Source organism: Rhinolophus sinicus, chromosome 3, assembly GCF_057876585.1.
Source record: "Rhinolophus sinicus isolate RSI-liver-muscle chromosome 3, RSI-T2T, whole genome shotgun sequence".
Lineage (NCBI taxonomy): Eukaryota > Metazoa > Chordata > Mammalia > Chiroptera > Rhinolophidae > Rhinolophus > Rhinolophus sinicus.
This window is the reverse complement of record NC_142503.1, coordinates 47,659,511-47,675,446: the sequence shown is the minus strand read 5'-3', so window position 1 is coordinate 47,675,446 and position 15,936 is coordinate 47,659,511. Positions and strand designations below refer to the sequence as shown.

Below are 15,936 nucleotides of genomic sequence, written 5' to 3'. Positions count from 1 at the left end.
AATTTTTTAAGTGTATTATTTTTTAACTTTTTATTTATTTAACTGTGTTTTTCCAGGACCCTTCAACTCAAAGTCAAGTTGTTGTCGAGGGCGCAGCTCACAGTGGCCTATGTGGGGATCGAACTGGCAACCTTGTAGTTAAGAGAACGGTGCTCTAACCAACTGAGTTAACCAGCCTCCCCTATCTATTCGTCTTTTGATTGGAGCATTTAATCCATTTACATTTAAAGTAATTATTGATAGGCATGTAGTTATTGCCATTTTATTAGTTGTTTTCTGATTGTTTTTGTAGTTCTTCTCCGTTCCTTTTTTATTTTCTTGTTCTTTTCCTTTGTATGTTGATGACTTTCTATAGTGTTGTGTTTGGATTTCTTTCTCTATAGTTCTTGTATATCTCTTGTAGATTTTTGGTTTATGGTTGCCATGTGCTTCATACATGAAGCTATGCTTATAGCAGTCTGTTTTAAGATGTGGTTCAAACACATTCTAGAATCACTACCATTTTTAGTCACCCCCTTCACACTTATTTTTTTGTCATTATTTTAACTTCTTTTGTGTTAGTTTGTGTTTGTGTATCATTAATTTACTGTTGTAGATACACACGATCTTCCTACTTTTGTCTTTTAACCTTTATACTAGCTTTAGTGTTGGTTGATCCATTGCTTTTATTATGTTTGTCTTTGTCAGTGAGAATTTTTTTCTTTGCAATATTTTCTTACACACACACAGACCAGGGGTGCCAAGAAAATGTATACAAGTGGACACTTTGTCAATGTTGCTCAAGCAGTAGTTCGTCATAATCAGAAGTGTCTGGATGCTGATGGTAACCACTTTGAGCACCTCTTGTAATTACAGAAGCCAGACATGACTTGTATTCATCTTTTGTTATCGGTATATATTGAGTATTACAATTTGAATAGTTTTTTCCTTTCTTAAAATGTATATACATTTTTTTGGCTCCCTCTGTATACAAGGTCTGACCATTAAGTTCACGAACTTGTTGCAACGATGTTGCTAAGCTTTTTTGCTATCAGAGGGATTATTCATTATGAATTTGTACCAACTGGACAAACAGTTAACTGAGTTTACTTTTGGGAAATGCTGAAATGCTGCATGAAAAAGTTAGACGACCTGAACTTTTCACCAACAATTCATGGCTCTTGCATCACGACAATGCACCAGCTCACACAGCACTGTCAGTGAAGGAGTTTTTAGCCAGTAAACAAATAACTGTATTGGAACACCCTCCCTACTCACCTGATCTGGCCCTCAATGACTTCTTTCTTTACCTGAAGACAAAGGAAATATTGAAAGGAAAACATTTTGATGACATTCAGGACATCAAGGGTAATATAATGACAACTCTGATGGCCATGCCAGAAAAAGAGTTCCAAAATTGCTTTGAAGGGTGGACTAGGCACTGGCATCAGTGCACAGCTTCCCAAGGGGAGTACTTCGAAGATGACCATAGTGATATTCAGCAATGAGGTATGTAGCACTCTTTCTAGGTTGAGTTCACGAACTTAATTGTGTGTGTGTGTGTGTGTGTGTGTGTGTGTGTGTGTGTGTGTGTGTGTGTGTTTCTTATTAAAGAAGTCCGTTTAACATTTCTTGTAATACTGGTTTGGTGGTGATAAACTTCAGCTTTTTATGATCTGGGAATCTAAATTTTCATAAAGATGTGTAATTCTGTTTGGGGCTCTTTATTCTGTTTTGTTGGTCTACATACCTTTTCCTGGGCCAATTGCTATGCTGTCAATGTTATACTGTTTAAACCATTATAATTTTGAATTATACTTTGATATCTCGAAGGGCATACACATATTGTTCTTGTTTCTAAAATTTCTTTCCATTTTAAATAATGTTTCCTTCGACGTAAACTTTGATTGCCAACGTCCAAAAAAATGGTTGGGTATTATTAGAATGGCACTGACTTTTTAGATTGATTTGGAGAGAACTGACGTCTTTGTGATATTGAGTCTCCCCCCTTAGAAATAGTTTCTCTTAATTTATAAAGTTGTTTTTCGCTTGTCACCAAAGTCTCATAGTCTACACGAGGCTTTCTCATTTCTTGTTAGGCATGTTCCTAGGCCTTTCATTCTTTTGTTGCTGGAGTTAATAGAACTTCTCCCCTTGTTTGCGCCTCCCCCTCCCGAAATTATTAAAGAATGAAGAAGAACTTTAGGTATTGGCCTGGAAAGATCTTTCCAATGGCTGCTTATACCACCAGCCTTACCCCTCCACTTCAACCAGTGTGGAAACACAGTGGCCAAAGTCTTATTTCTGAACCGTAAACTAGGTCATGCCACTTTCTTACTTGAAACGTTTCAGTGGCTTGTTTCCCATTGTCCTTAGAATAAAATTCATATTCCTTGGCAGGATCCGCATGGTGTCGCTGAATCTGGCATCTGCTTGTCCCTCTAACTACATCACTTCACTCTTGATTGCCCGGCTCCAGGCACCCGGACTTTCCGTTGCTTGAACCCCCTGAGCTTTCTCCTCCCTCACAGTCTGACCTAAGTTATTAGCAAAATGGGGGAACAAAAGAGAACTAGTCCAGCCTATTGTGGCCCTATGCTGAGCACATTTTCATCTATCAACTGACAAAGATGTTCTCCTTGACCAAACTTTAGTCAGGATCCTTGGCGCTCTCTTGACTAACACAGCCCAGTTTTAGCAAGCATCCTGGTAAGTCAGTTTCGGGAGAATCCCACCCACTCTCCTTTGATAGCTGATCATCCTGGCCTCCTCCAGCAAGACTTCTATTAGGTCAGTGTAGCTAGAGGCGCCCCTACTCTTGATGTTTCCTCTTAGTAGTTTTCCATCCATTGACCCCCTACACCCACTCTGCTTATTGGCTGGAAATCCCCAGCTGTCTCAGTTGTATTTGGAGGGAATTGAGCCCAGTCTCTTTTCCCTGTTGTGATCGTCTTGACATTTATTGCAATAGTCCTGGTTAAAGTTTTCCTTACCATCTTAATAAGTGTTAGAATAATTTTTTCTTTAACATGACTTATTTAGGCAATATTTGTGGGTCAGTTAGCCATGGGGAGACAGGGGAAAGAGGCGTTTAGGAAATTTATCATATTTCTAGCTCAGGCTTGTGGATAGATAATTTATCAGTAATTCAAGGCTTAGTTGTACTAGGGACCAGAATCCACTCCAGCTAGTTTTAGCAGAAATGAATTAACTACAGGATATCAAGTGGCTCATACAATCTTGTGAGAGCCGAAGAACTTGACTTGGCTGATATTCCTTGAGCACCTGCTCCTTTCATGACCAGGAAGCCATATGCTGGAGGGAGGGACCTCTACTAACAGCTTCTAATTCTAGAATCGTACCAGTTTAGCTCCAGTTCGCACTAACAAAAGGGATACCTCATCCCTTGTCTCTGTCACCACGTCATTCACTTCTGAATTCAAGTCTCAAGTAACCACATTGAATAAACTGAAAAACATGCAATCCCAGCAGCAAGGCAGTCTGTGAAATGCAGTTTCCAGTCTCTGTTACTACAGGGAGAGGCACAAGAAGGAGCTTGAAATGGATGCATGCTGAGTCAGTGAATTCAGCATCTTTATGGACGGTGATGCAATTAATTGAGATGGGCAGACGTCTAGGGCCTGGGCAGACTGGTGGGCGGAGCAGCCTAACTCCTAAAGAAGCATCCAGAGCCTGTGTGTGGGGGGGGGGGAGCTCCTGCTGTTGGATGTGGCTCTTCCCTCTGACTACCTTTATCTGCTCTCATGACACAACCATAAATAACCCTGAAATATTTGTGATTCTGTCACTGCAATCATAAAAACTGAGATTGAACTCCATTTGGCATAGGAACGCTAAACTGGGCTTCCCCGCAATGACAGGAGGGTTTGGAGTTAAATCTGCTTTGGCAACTGGCAAGCATTCTTTCTGGTTTGCTAAGAGGAGCCATAGAAACAACTCTGAACTCCCTTGTCTATTAAACACTGCCACCTGGTGGGAATCCATTCTCTCTCTCTCTCTCTCTCTCTCTCTCTCTCTCTTTCTCTCTCTCCCCCCCCCCCCCCGACTCTCCATCTGCACCTTCTTCTATTGATGAATTTTATTTATATAATTTGGCTACTCATTTAATCTGTTAATGGAGACCAAATACCAAGATGCTGAAAAAATTCCAGATCCATCTGGAAACATTTTGGTGACCAAAGGCTGCTGGGATGCCGCAAAATGCAAAGATCCACAAGAAGTTAACCTTCTTCAGACTTCTAAAACCAAAATCTGTACATGGGGGGCAAAGGTCATGTTGGTGACTGCATGTCTCCTACCCCTCCTAAAAATGTCCCCTCTTTACCCTCCTTCCACCCTCCACAATTGGTCCTGCAATGTGAGATGTTACAATAGGAATCTGAACGGGGAGGGGACTGGGAAGTGTAATGGAAAAGGGACTCAATTTTTTTTTTTTTCTTTCCAAGTCAAGTTGTTGTCCTTTCGATCTTAGTTGTGGAGGGCGCCAGCAAAAAAGGGACTCAGTTTGATGAATGTAAATGAACCAGGGAGTATGAGAGGACATCTCTCTGGTGAGAGGAAAAGGCACTAGCTGCTCAGTTCAGGGTTTACTAGGAGGGCATTACTGCCAGGCCTGCATTGTCAACCCGCCCTGCCCTCCAGCAAGAAGAAGTCTAGAGAGGTGGGGGAGTCTGCCTTCTTGGGGAGAGCAAAGTTCTTGTGGATTAGAGGTGGGCATTGGGTTCCATTCCCTGCAGGAGGCATTCAGTCTGGTCTGTTGCCTCAGAGGTTAGGAGGCCCCAGGAGAAATGTGAGGTTGACTCAGGGGCACTTCTCACTGGACACTGCAGGCAGCGAGCGCTTGTATAAGTGCTCTGGACAGTGTCGGCGTGAAGGCCTGTGTGCTGTGCTGTGGTGTGGGAAGGACCAGAAAACTCCGCCAGATGTCTCCAGACAGTGCAGCATGGGAACCGCTTCCTTTTGGTGAAGATGAGCTGGTTAGATGACGGAGCCGTGAGCTGGCCCATCTGAGCACGGGGGTATGTACCCTAAATGGCCTGCAGGTATATCACAGGCAGGGCTATGAGGGGAGACATGGTGACCCCTTAACAGTTCATCATGGCATGGGCAAGAGCAGGGTGGGGTGGGAGGCATGGCCTGGGAACAAGCACTGAATGAATACACTGGGAAATCACACAGCAACCTCTATGGGAACAAACCACACAGACTTCATCAGCCTCGAGTCCCAGTGTGAGAAGAGCAGTACAAATGACCAACAGCAAAAGAGGGGCCACTTCCTGGTCTTACCAATGTGTCAGACTCCGCATGAGCAGGGAAATACTTTCCTAGTATCCGTCAAGGAATCTTCCCGTTACAAAGGGACAGGCTCTGAGAACCTGGAAGCAGCTCAGATATCACTAGGTCCAGGGGTTCTATATTTCATAATGTATCAGGCTTACCTTGGGAATTTAGGAAACACACCAGTGTTTGAGCTCCAGCCCAGAACTATCAAATAACAATCAGCAGGTGTAAGATGAAGGTGATTTTTTTTTTACAATTTTATTGAGTGTAACTGACATGCAGTAAACTACATACGAGTATATTTAAAGTGTACAGTTTGGTAAGTTTTAGGTATGTAACAGTAGAACAATCAAGATAAGGGACATTTCTATCACCCCCAAATGTTTCTTCCAGCCTTTTTGTGATCCCTTCCTCCTGCCCCTGCCCTCGCTATCCCCATACCACGCCTGCCTCACCTCCCATCCAGACAACTGCTGATCTGCTTTCTGTCACCACAGATTAGTTTGCATTTTCTAGAATTGTATAGAAATGGAATCATATGTTCTCTTCTTTGGTTAGCTCTTTGTTTTGTTTTTTTACTTAGCATAATTATTTTGAGATTCATGCGTGTTGCGCGTTTATCAATAGTTCATTCCTATTTATTGCTGACTAGTGCCATTGTATGGATGTACCACAATTAGTTTCTCCATTTACCATTTGGTAGACACTTGGGTTATTTCCAGAACTCCAGCCACTTCTGGGTAGGATGAAAGAGAAGACACTTATTTCTACTGTCCCTGCAGCATCTCACTGGCCATGCTCTCGTGGCACTGTCATCCCTCCTTGCAGTTGGCATTTTATCGTCAGTGTTTCTGTACTGCCCTAGCCCTTGAGGACAGCGATAGCACGACCTCCACAGCTGTAAATCCCTTTTAGCTCTGCACGGGGTAAGTTCCTGTTGCTTGAGGCTCCATCCCATCACACTCGGCATCCCCAGCTGCCTTCCCATTCTTCTTTTCCTCAGTCCCTTACTCGTTTGCCTCAGTCTCCAGACAAAGTGAGATGACAGCTGCTTTTCATCCTTTTATGAGGCCTTGAACTTCCCCTTTACCCTAATTATGTTCACACCACTCTGCCTGTCCTGAAAATCCTTCCCTTTCTTCTCTACCAGCCTCCTTGGCACCCTCCATCCCCCAACTCTGCTTATCAGCATTCTCCAGTCAGTGTGGTGCTGGTCTAGGAAGAGGCAAACAGATCAATGACATAGAATTGATAGCCCTGATACAGACCCTATGAGATGTAAGAATTTAATATATGCTGGAGGAGGCATCTCAGATTAGGGCAAAAGAGAAGGATAATCAATAAGTGGCATAGGAACAATTGATGAGCTCCCTGTGGGGAAAATCAATTTAGATAATTATCTCAGCCCTCCAAAAATTAATTCCAGATTTATTGATGAGGTAAGTTTTTAGAAACCTAGAGGAAGTCAAAAGTGAACACTCATTAAATCTTTGCAGAGGGAGGCCTCTCTCTCTCTTAGCTTAGATTTGGGTGTTGCTCATAAAAGAAAAAAAATCAGTAGTTTTAAAAAATCTATTAAACTTTTGCATGTCAGAAAAGTATCCCAAATTAAAATGTACTTCTTGAACTTCAAAAACTATTGTGACAAATACAGCTAGTAATGGCATAATATATTTACTATATAAAGTACTCACACAGATCAATAAACATTTTATAGAAGAATTGCCAGAGGACGTGTCCAAATAAGGAAATGCAGTTGGTTAATGAACATATGGACAAATGTTCAACCTCGTTTGCGGCACTCAAATATGTGTACAATTAAAAAAGAATGAGATGTGATCCTTTGTCGGTTGAATTATTCAAAGAGTAAAAACCAATTTGAACACTACAGCTACCTATGCTTGATCACAACTTGCAGGAGACTCCTGGGGGCTAAAGAGAAGCTATCATATTAAAAGCCCCGCTACATACCAGATGCTTTACATACAGTATCGCAAACCCTTATGACAACCTTGCAACATACATAGGATTGGTTTTATTTTACAGATGAGAAAAGTGAGGCTCAGAGAGGCGTGGCTAGAAAGTTTGAGAGCCAGGATTTGAACTCCTGTTAGCCTAACCTCCTAGTCTGTTCTCAACTCACCAGGGCAGGCTGCCTCTCTGAAATTCTCTTACCTGGCAAAGAGGAAGGCAGCGTCTGCCATAGGGCCTGAATTTGGAAGAACTGCTTGCCCCGTCTACTCCCCTCCGCAACCCCCAATCCAGAAGAAAGAGAAACAAGAAGTTAGAAGTAAACAGAACAAGGACTGAGAAGAAAAAAGCAGAATTCAAAATCAAGCGACAAAGTATGCAGAGAAAAACAAAACAAAACAAAACTAGCTGCGAAGAGACACACTGCTGCAGCCCCCTCCTCCCCTCCCCTCTCCCTTCCCACCAGGTAACTAACTGTTCCCTGTCTCCATCAAGTAACCCTGCCTGGGCTGGGTCTAGCTTGCAAACAGGTCACATCAAGACATTTTACAAGTAGGTATCAAAGAGCCAGACTCCATCCCTTTGTGGAGGGCAGGTTGTCTGTCCTGAGAGCCTCTGTCCCTACCCAGTCCTCCCCTGTGGATAGTGATGTCATATAACCTGTGATCATTTACTTGACTATTACCCAGTGTAAGCAGTGTGATGTGTGTAGGAGCAGTCAGCATTTGAGGACCCCTCGTGAGGAACCCACACTTCCGGGAAGATTCGTGAGCCTCTGAAGTACACCCATCAAGAAGATACATTCCAAAACTATGGATTTGAATATTGTTTTTGAAATAGATCTAACAACAGAGGGTTGGTTAATGAGCATAAGGAATGACCGGCATGATTACCCACTGGTGAAATGCAGAGTTGAAATCTGTGGCTGACTAGAAAGACCTTACAAGCCCTAATGCTGTCATCCAAGCAAGTGTGAGCCTCCGACAAGCCCAGCCCGAAGACTTCCGAGCAGCACTTGACCCTCGGACGTTCTCTTGACCTGTGTTCTTCCTCATCCCCGGGGCCTCTGTTTCCTGACCCAACTAGAAAGCTGGCTAATCCTGCCGCAAACATTGTTCCTCCTTGGAGTGACCCTCTCAAGCAAAGAGCTAGTTAGAATGCCTAAAGAGAGAGGGGACCTTGCCCCAGCTCACAAGAATGTATGATCGTTTTATATCTGCTTGTTAATAAACACTGGCCCATTTAGCAGAATTTGGTCCCAGATTCCCTTTCGTTGTAATAAACAACCTGGTAACAAGCGTATCAGGGAGAGGATGTACAGACCCAACTGTCTCTCCTGCCAAAGGCTACCATCATTTACAAGAATAACGAAAACAACAACAAATTAATTACACAACACTTGCTGTGGACACATTGGCTTAGGTCAATTTGCAAGGTGGCCCTTTTAGCCTGAGAACACATCTCCTGATGCCCTGAGAGATTTTTCCTACATATGTGTGTGAAGCAAAGACAGAGATGCTAATTTCTGAGAAGCGAAATTAAAAATTCCACTCCCCCCTCAAATCCCTACTTTGATTGACAGGTGGAGAGAATTGACCACAGTGAGTTACCTTCTAATTAACTTCAATGACTCTGGCTGCCAGAGCCAGCTACCCTAACGCCCACCCCCCTCACCCCCCACCAGCTCTGCAGGCTCTGATCTCTGATTGCGTGTGTGTGTGTGTGTGTGTGTGTGTGTGTGTGTGTGTGTGTGTGTGTGTTGTGGGGCCGTCTTGTTGGGGAAGGGGTGGGGGAAGTGACACCTGCTCCTGCTGAACCTGATCTTGTTGTCTTTATGAGGAAAAGACTTCCAACTGGTCCAAGTGGGAATTTTGCTTCTTGTAGACAATGAGAACCAGGCCTCCAGTCACAGCCAACCTGGGCCATTTTCAATGTCACTACCAACTTGACCTACTATTATGGAAATTGCTCCAATTACATGCATAACATTTGCATGTGAAATGAGTACTAAGTGCTTGCCTAAGAGGCAATTTTTGCAAATGAAGCTGGGGTTACTGAAATTGGGTATTTTGTCCTTTATTGGTATTATTTGTGACCCCAATGAGATGACAGTTCTCCTCAAGCAGTGCCTTGTGGCCTGTCATAAATTAACTTGTCCCTCAAATGCTTCCTATGGCTTGCAGACGAGCCTCTTGAAATAAACGGGCTTCAATCACCAGTTTCAACAATTCTCCCGTCTCCAAGTAATAAAACATCTGGAAAATTGGGCTAAATGGATAAAACAGTTCTCTGTAATAAGTATCTGGCATCCTTACAACTCTGTATAATGCATTTTTTTTTTATGACCAGATGTGGTACTTCTATGTTAAGAAGAACAGAGGCATGTTTTGTCATGCTTTTTATTGCATTTAAAATGTGAAGTATATTTTCATAGCTCCCTGGAGAATGCTATCCCATTGATTGGGAGTTGTTGATGTGTTGGTTTACAAACTTGAAAAGCAAGCGAACCTCTCAGAAGATTGCAGATATAATTTAAACAGTCATTAAACTGGACACTCACAGAGAACTGGCTTACAAAAAAGAATTCAATCTATAAATTTTTCCTTCTTTCCCAGTGGGTTTGTTCCACAGAGTCTTTGATCTTGCAGTTGTTTATGTTCTTATATGTCTTCTGTAAAATTTATGGCTTTATGAAGAAATGATTTCATCAAATTTGCTATTCACTTCTTCCCAATTTCTCATTAAGAAAGCTTAGATGGTGACTCACCTGGGTAGTGTCTATTTGATAGTCCTTTCTAGGGTTCCAACAAGATGTTTTTAACATGTGTATGGGGGGAAGGGGAATGGCGATATCTAGAACATGGTCCACTGAGCTATTCATACTATTCCACAAATCTCCCCGAACACAACTCTACCAAACACACATGTGCACGTGCACACACACACACACACACACACTTAAGAAAGTTTGGAAAGCACAGAAAAGTACAAAAAGAAAACTGAAAAACCATCTAACTATGGTATATCCTGTTATTACCACTTATACATACTTTTCATTTTATAAAATCACAATCATGCTCTATACACTGCTTTGTCACTTCAAATACCACAAACATTTTCCTTTTATTAAATATTTCTTTAAAATGTGTCTTGATGGATAGACCATTGTTACTGAGCTAGATTACTTTGGGACATTAAAAATATCAGAAACGTTCACTACTATAAATAGTCTATGACCAATATCTTTGTGTAAAAATCTTTTTATAAGTCTCTGATTCTTTCCTAGAAATAGAATTATTGGATCAAAGTGTATGAGCTTTTGTTTTTAAGACTTTATTTTAATACATACTGTCCCAAATGTTCTTCAAAAAGGGTGTAACAATGTGTGTCCTACACTCTGACGAGAAGAATGCACGCCTCCCACTTTCCATGCTCTCTGAGTCCTCTCATTAGTAACAGTTCCATCGTAAAGATGTGCGTCCTCTGCCTGCTGTTTAAATTGCCATTGTTTCTCTAGTTTAATATTTGCCTTTTAACTTGGATGATGAGCTGGAAAATTTCATTTATTTTGCCAAGTTTTCTTCCCTCCATCCCCACCCACCCCCATCCCTTGTTTAGAAGTCTTAAACTCCCTTTCTCTCAATCTTTTCCTTTATCGGGGGTCTTCTTTGGCTTTTAAGTTTTCCCAGCTTGAAATCAGATTCTAGATTTAGGCTTTTCTTAAATTTGTGTTTTTCTACTTTTTTCATAGTTTTATTTTTATATTTAACACAAATCTATCCAGAATTGATTTTTGACATATTGCCTGAAGTAGGGAATCTAACTTACTCTTTTCCAAATGGTTAACAGATTGTGTCAGCACCATTTATTCAATATTCCCTTTTAAAATAATCCATCTTTTAAAAATTAAAAGCACAGGTTGTGTTATTTCTCTGTCTAGGTCTTCCTTAAATGTGTCTAACTCTTGCAGATAATTCGCTGATATTTATTTTTCCTTAGTCAATCTCTCCTTAGGCGTAAGCCTAAGAGAAGTCAGACAGCACACAATTAGAAATAAGTCATCTTTCCAGTTGGACAACCAATTCTAGCTCTGCAACAGATGCCTGTATGAGTTTGTGGGCCTCGGTTTACTCAATTATACAGTGGAAGAGAAGCTTATGAGCTTGAATTGTGTGCTTTAAAAAGTACTTATTTTTTTATATATTGCAGGTAGGACTGAGGAGTTTGAAAAAAAAAAAAAAAATGGCAGTGGTAGTAAAGGGAAATTACTCAAGTAGGCCTCAAAAAGCCGGAGTGGGAGTCCTCAGTAATTTTAATAACTGCGTAGCCTTGGGGAAATGGTTTAACTTCGGCTAGTTTTTTTCCCCTTTGGCAGTAAAATGAAGTTTGTTTCTGATCTAGGACCAAATCTTTCAGAAAAGATGAACTATAACTGGTTAATAAATTTCTGTAAAGATGTACCAACCTCATTGATAATCAAAGATATGTAAATTAATATAATAATAAGATGTGATTTTTTTTTTTTTTTTACAGATAAATATTTTTTAAAACACCCACTCAGTGCTGTGAGGGTGTGGTTAAAACAGACACTTTGTAGTGTAGATAGGTACAATCCTTTTGGGAAGTAATTTTGCAATCAAGCACCTTAAAACATTCATTCCTTTTGAAACGGTAGTTTCATCTCTAGTAATTTAACTAAAGCAATTCACCTTGGTTATAGAAAAAGATGTACACATAAAGATGTTCGTCAGAAAGTGATTGGTAAGAGGAAAATCTCAATAGGAGGGAGAATGATTAGCTTCGTAGATTTCATAATGGCATAATTCATTTAGATTTTTGCTTAAATGACACAAACAAAATGAGCACAGGTAATCCAAAACAAAATGAGCACAGTATTTCATTATCAGAAATAAATAAATTATAGAGTGCAACCATAAAAAATGACATTTAGTAAGAGTAACAATATCCTGAGAACATCTTCATGTTATGTTAGGTGAATAAAAGCAGACAATAAAATCATCTAATCAGTATTATCATGCCTATGTCAAAATAACATGCACAGCACAAAGACTAAGACAAAAGTTCATGGGGATGTCATGTACAGCATGGTGACTATAGTTAATAATGCTGTACTGTATATTTGAAAGTTGCTAAGAGAGTAGATCTTAAGTTTTCAACACAAGAAAAAAAAATTGTAACTATGTATGGTGACAGATGTTAACTAGATTTACTATAGTTATCATTTTGCAGTATATACAAGTATCAAATCCTTATGTTGTACACCTGAAACTAATATAATGCTACACATTACTTATATTTCAATTTTAAAAATTATTTGAAAAAAAGGAAAGCTTAAAATCATGGTAGTTTTCTGTGGGGTATGGAGGATTTTTGCCCCCTTCTTTCAACTTTCTATATTTTCCGATTTTCTGCAATGAACATATATAAATTTTACACTCAGCTAAAGGTAAACCTATCTTTAAGTGAATATTTATTCTTTGAACAAAAATATATGATTATGAAAGGAACATGTGTCCTTTCATAATCATAGGATTCTCATAAGGATTAAATAGTGTAGTCATGAGGGCAAACACGTGGAGATATAAAGTATGGAACGCTTTGCACGCACATAAGGCATTATGATTGCACGGGGACGCAGTGCTGAAGAATTCTGCTGAGTTCAAATCTTGGAGTAAAGCTACCAGGAAAGCTCATTTGATGAAGAAACCCTGCAGTATGTAAAATGAATTCTCCATCTGTAATGTGAACGATCTTTCAATTTGTTTTGTAGGTTTGGATTTTTATGTGTTGAATTTCCTTTAAGTAGGACTCAGTTTCACCATATAAGTATGCTGTTCAGAACTCAAAGAGAAAAGGCTGCTATCGGTAGAGGAAGACTTGAGTTCTCAGCTGGTTTGTCTAGCACCTTCTTCTTTTCCAGCTTTGTTCTTCCATCCTTAGCATCTCTGTTGATTTCCCCCCATTCTCGTTCCCATTCAGAGGGTAACTCTTGGGGTCAAGAACCGTGGATTTCAGTTTCAGTTCAGCTTCCAGAAAGCCATGGGAATCTAATGAGTACTTGTTACAAATGCAATTGGCCCTTCTAAAGCTCTAGATTTGTCATGCTGGGAGCCAGAGAGGGGACCAATTGTTCAGTGGCCCCCCCCATCAACACCAACAGACCAGCTGTCCGTGGCTCAGTCTGTGGCCATCTGGCATGAAGGCTGGATACCAAGCAGAAACAGATTTCTTGTCACCATTTTCCCTCAGCTGGAGGAATGCAGGTGTGCCCTGCTGCCTTCCGTTTCCCATGGTCTCACTTTCTTGAGGTGACCCTTTTCTTTCAGTCAATGCCTTGTCTTTCTTAATCTCGCTATAATTGCATTTCTGGTCTAGTTTAGTTCCCAAACTGGAGTTTATGGAGCCTGGAGAATCAGAGGCCTCTTGGATGGGATCCATGATCTCTAAGACAATTAAAAAAATAATTGTGGGGTTCCTTCAGTGATCATCTAAAATATGATGTTAGCAGTTATAAAGGCAATGATTCAAGATCAAAAGACATTTTCTTGGAATAAGACTGCTGTATAGAAGCTGCATTCAACAACTGCTAGTAAGAACAGACACAATCAAGGGAACACAAGCAAACAAGTTCTAATTTTTGTCACCTGCAGAGAAGCCTGGAGGTGGCAGCTGCTGGCTCAATTCAGAGGCTTCATGACGTCAGGCTGGTGTCTCTGTGATTCTCTGGTCTTTCTCCTGTAACTAAAAGTTGTTCGCTGCAGCTTCAGCATCAAGGTCTGTGTTGGCAGCAAGAAGAAAAGGAAAGGAGGTGCCATCAGCCGTATTGGTTTCTTTTAATATGAAAACAAAACATTTCCCAGAAACCTCCTAGAAGCTTCCTTCTACAAATTTTTTTTTTTTTTTTAACTATTTTTATCCTTTTCCTGTGGGAGCCACCGGGTTGAGAGGAGCGTGGCCATCTCCTCTCCCACCATGGCGTGTGCTCATATGCTGACATCAGTGTACTCTGAAAAGGGGAAATCATATGGCAGAAAAGTCACTTTGTCTGTTGTGTTCAAGCCTCCCATTCAACCAGATACTGTGAACTTCGTTTATACCAACTTGGGCAAAAACAAAATACAGCCCTGTGCTGTCAGTGAATTAGCAGGTCATGAAACCAGTGCTGGGTTGTGGGGTACGGGCAGAGCCGTGGCTCGAATTCCCAGAGTTCAAAGGGGTGGGACTTATCGTTCTGGCCAGGGTGCTTTTGGCGATATGTGTCGTGCGGGCTGCATGTTTGCACCGACCAAAATCTGGCGCCGTCGGCAACGCAGTGAACATAACACAGAAGCGAAATGCCATCTGCTCTGCCCTGGCTGCCTCGGCCTTATCCACACTGGTCATATCTGAAGGTCATCGTATTGAGATAGTTTCTGAACCTCCTTTGGTGGCTGAAGATAAAGCTGAAGGCTACAAGAAGACCAAGGAGGCTGTTTTGCTTCTTAAGAAACAAGGTCTGGAATGATATCAAAAAGGTCTATGCCTCTCAGCAAATGAGAGGGGCAAGGGCAAAATGAGAAACCATCATCTTATCCAGCACAGGGGACCTTGCATCATCTATAATGAGGACAACAGCATCATCAAAGCCTTCAGAAACATCCCTGGAATGACTCTGCCTAATGTAAGCAAACTTGTTCCTCGGGGGCACATGGGCCATTTCTGCCTTTGGACTGAAAGTGCTATCCGCCAGTTAGATGACCTGTGTGGCACTTGGCGTAAAGCGGCCTCCCTCAAGAGTAACTACAACCTTCCCACGCACGAGATGCTCGACACACACCTTAGCAGAATCTTAAAAAGCCCAGAGCTTCAAGGAGCCCTCCAAGCATCTCGCAAGAAGATTCATTTCAGAGTCCTGAAGAAGAATCCACTGAAAAATCTGAGAATCGTGTTGAAGCTAAACAAATATGCAAAGATCATGCTCCGGAACAGCATTCTTCTCCAGGCCAAGAACTACCAGCTCTGGGGAGAATACGCAGCAGCTGCCCTAGAAGCCAAATCTGATGAGAAGGGGGTTCCAGGCAAGAATCCAGCTGTAGGGAAGAAAGGAAAGAAGGATGTTGGTGCTACAAAGCAGAAGAAGCCTTTGGTGGGAAAAAAGGCTGCAGCTACCAAGAAACCAGCAGCTGACAAGAAGTCTGAAGGAAACAAACCCACCACAGAAGAAAAGAAGCTGGTGGCATAAACTTAAATTTATTTATTCTGTAAAGGTCAAATCACTTTGGACAGCTAATTGTGAAGAAACGAGGCAGTGAGAAACATGACATATATATGTCATATATATATAATTATATATATATATATATATATATATATATATATATATATATATATATATATAAAATTAAAAACATAGCTAACATATAATATTATATTAGTTTCAGGTGTACTCCATAGTGATTCAACATTTATATACCTAAGAAGTGATCACCATAAGTCCAGCAACCATCTGACACCACACTATGCTATCACAATACTATTGACTATATTCCCTATGCTGTACATTACATCCCCATGACTTATTTGTTTTATACCTGGAGATTTGGACCCCTAACTTCATCCTTTCCCCCCCTTTTTAAATTTTCAATTACAACTGACATGCAATATTAGTTTATATTAATTTCAGGG

The 15,936-nt window shown here is 41.0% G+C and overlaps 1 protein-coding gene and 1 pseudogene across 3 annotated transcripts in view; both read left to right on the top strand.

Moving 5' to 3' along the window:
- Positions 1-10,017, top strand: part of GFM2 (GTP dependent ribosome recycling factor mitochondrial 2) — an 80,596-nt gene extending 70,579 nt beyond the window's left edge. For all 3 annotated transcript variants that reach the window (XR_012495085.2, XR_012495084.2, XR_016020640.1), the window contains one exon: positions 57-10,017. The gene's annotated coding sequence lies outside the window, so the exon portion shown is untranslated. The remainder of the gene's footprint in view (positions 1-56) is intronic.
- A 2,522-nt stretch (positions 10,018-12,539) lies between these two features.
- On the top strand, positions 12,540-15,503 carry LOC109445684 (large ribosomal subunit protein uL4 pseudogene; annotated as a pseudogene).
- The last annotated feature ends 433 nt before the right edge of the window (positions 15,504-15,936 follow it).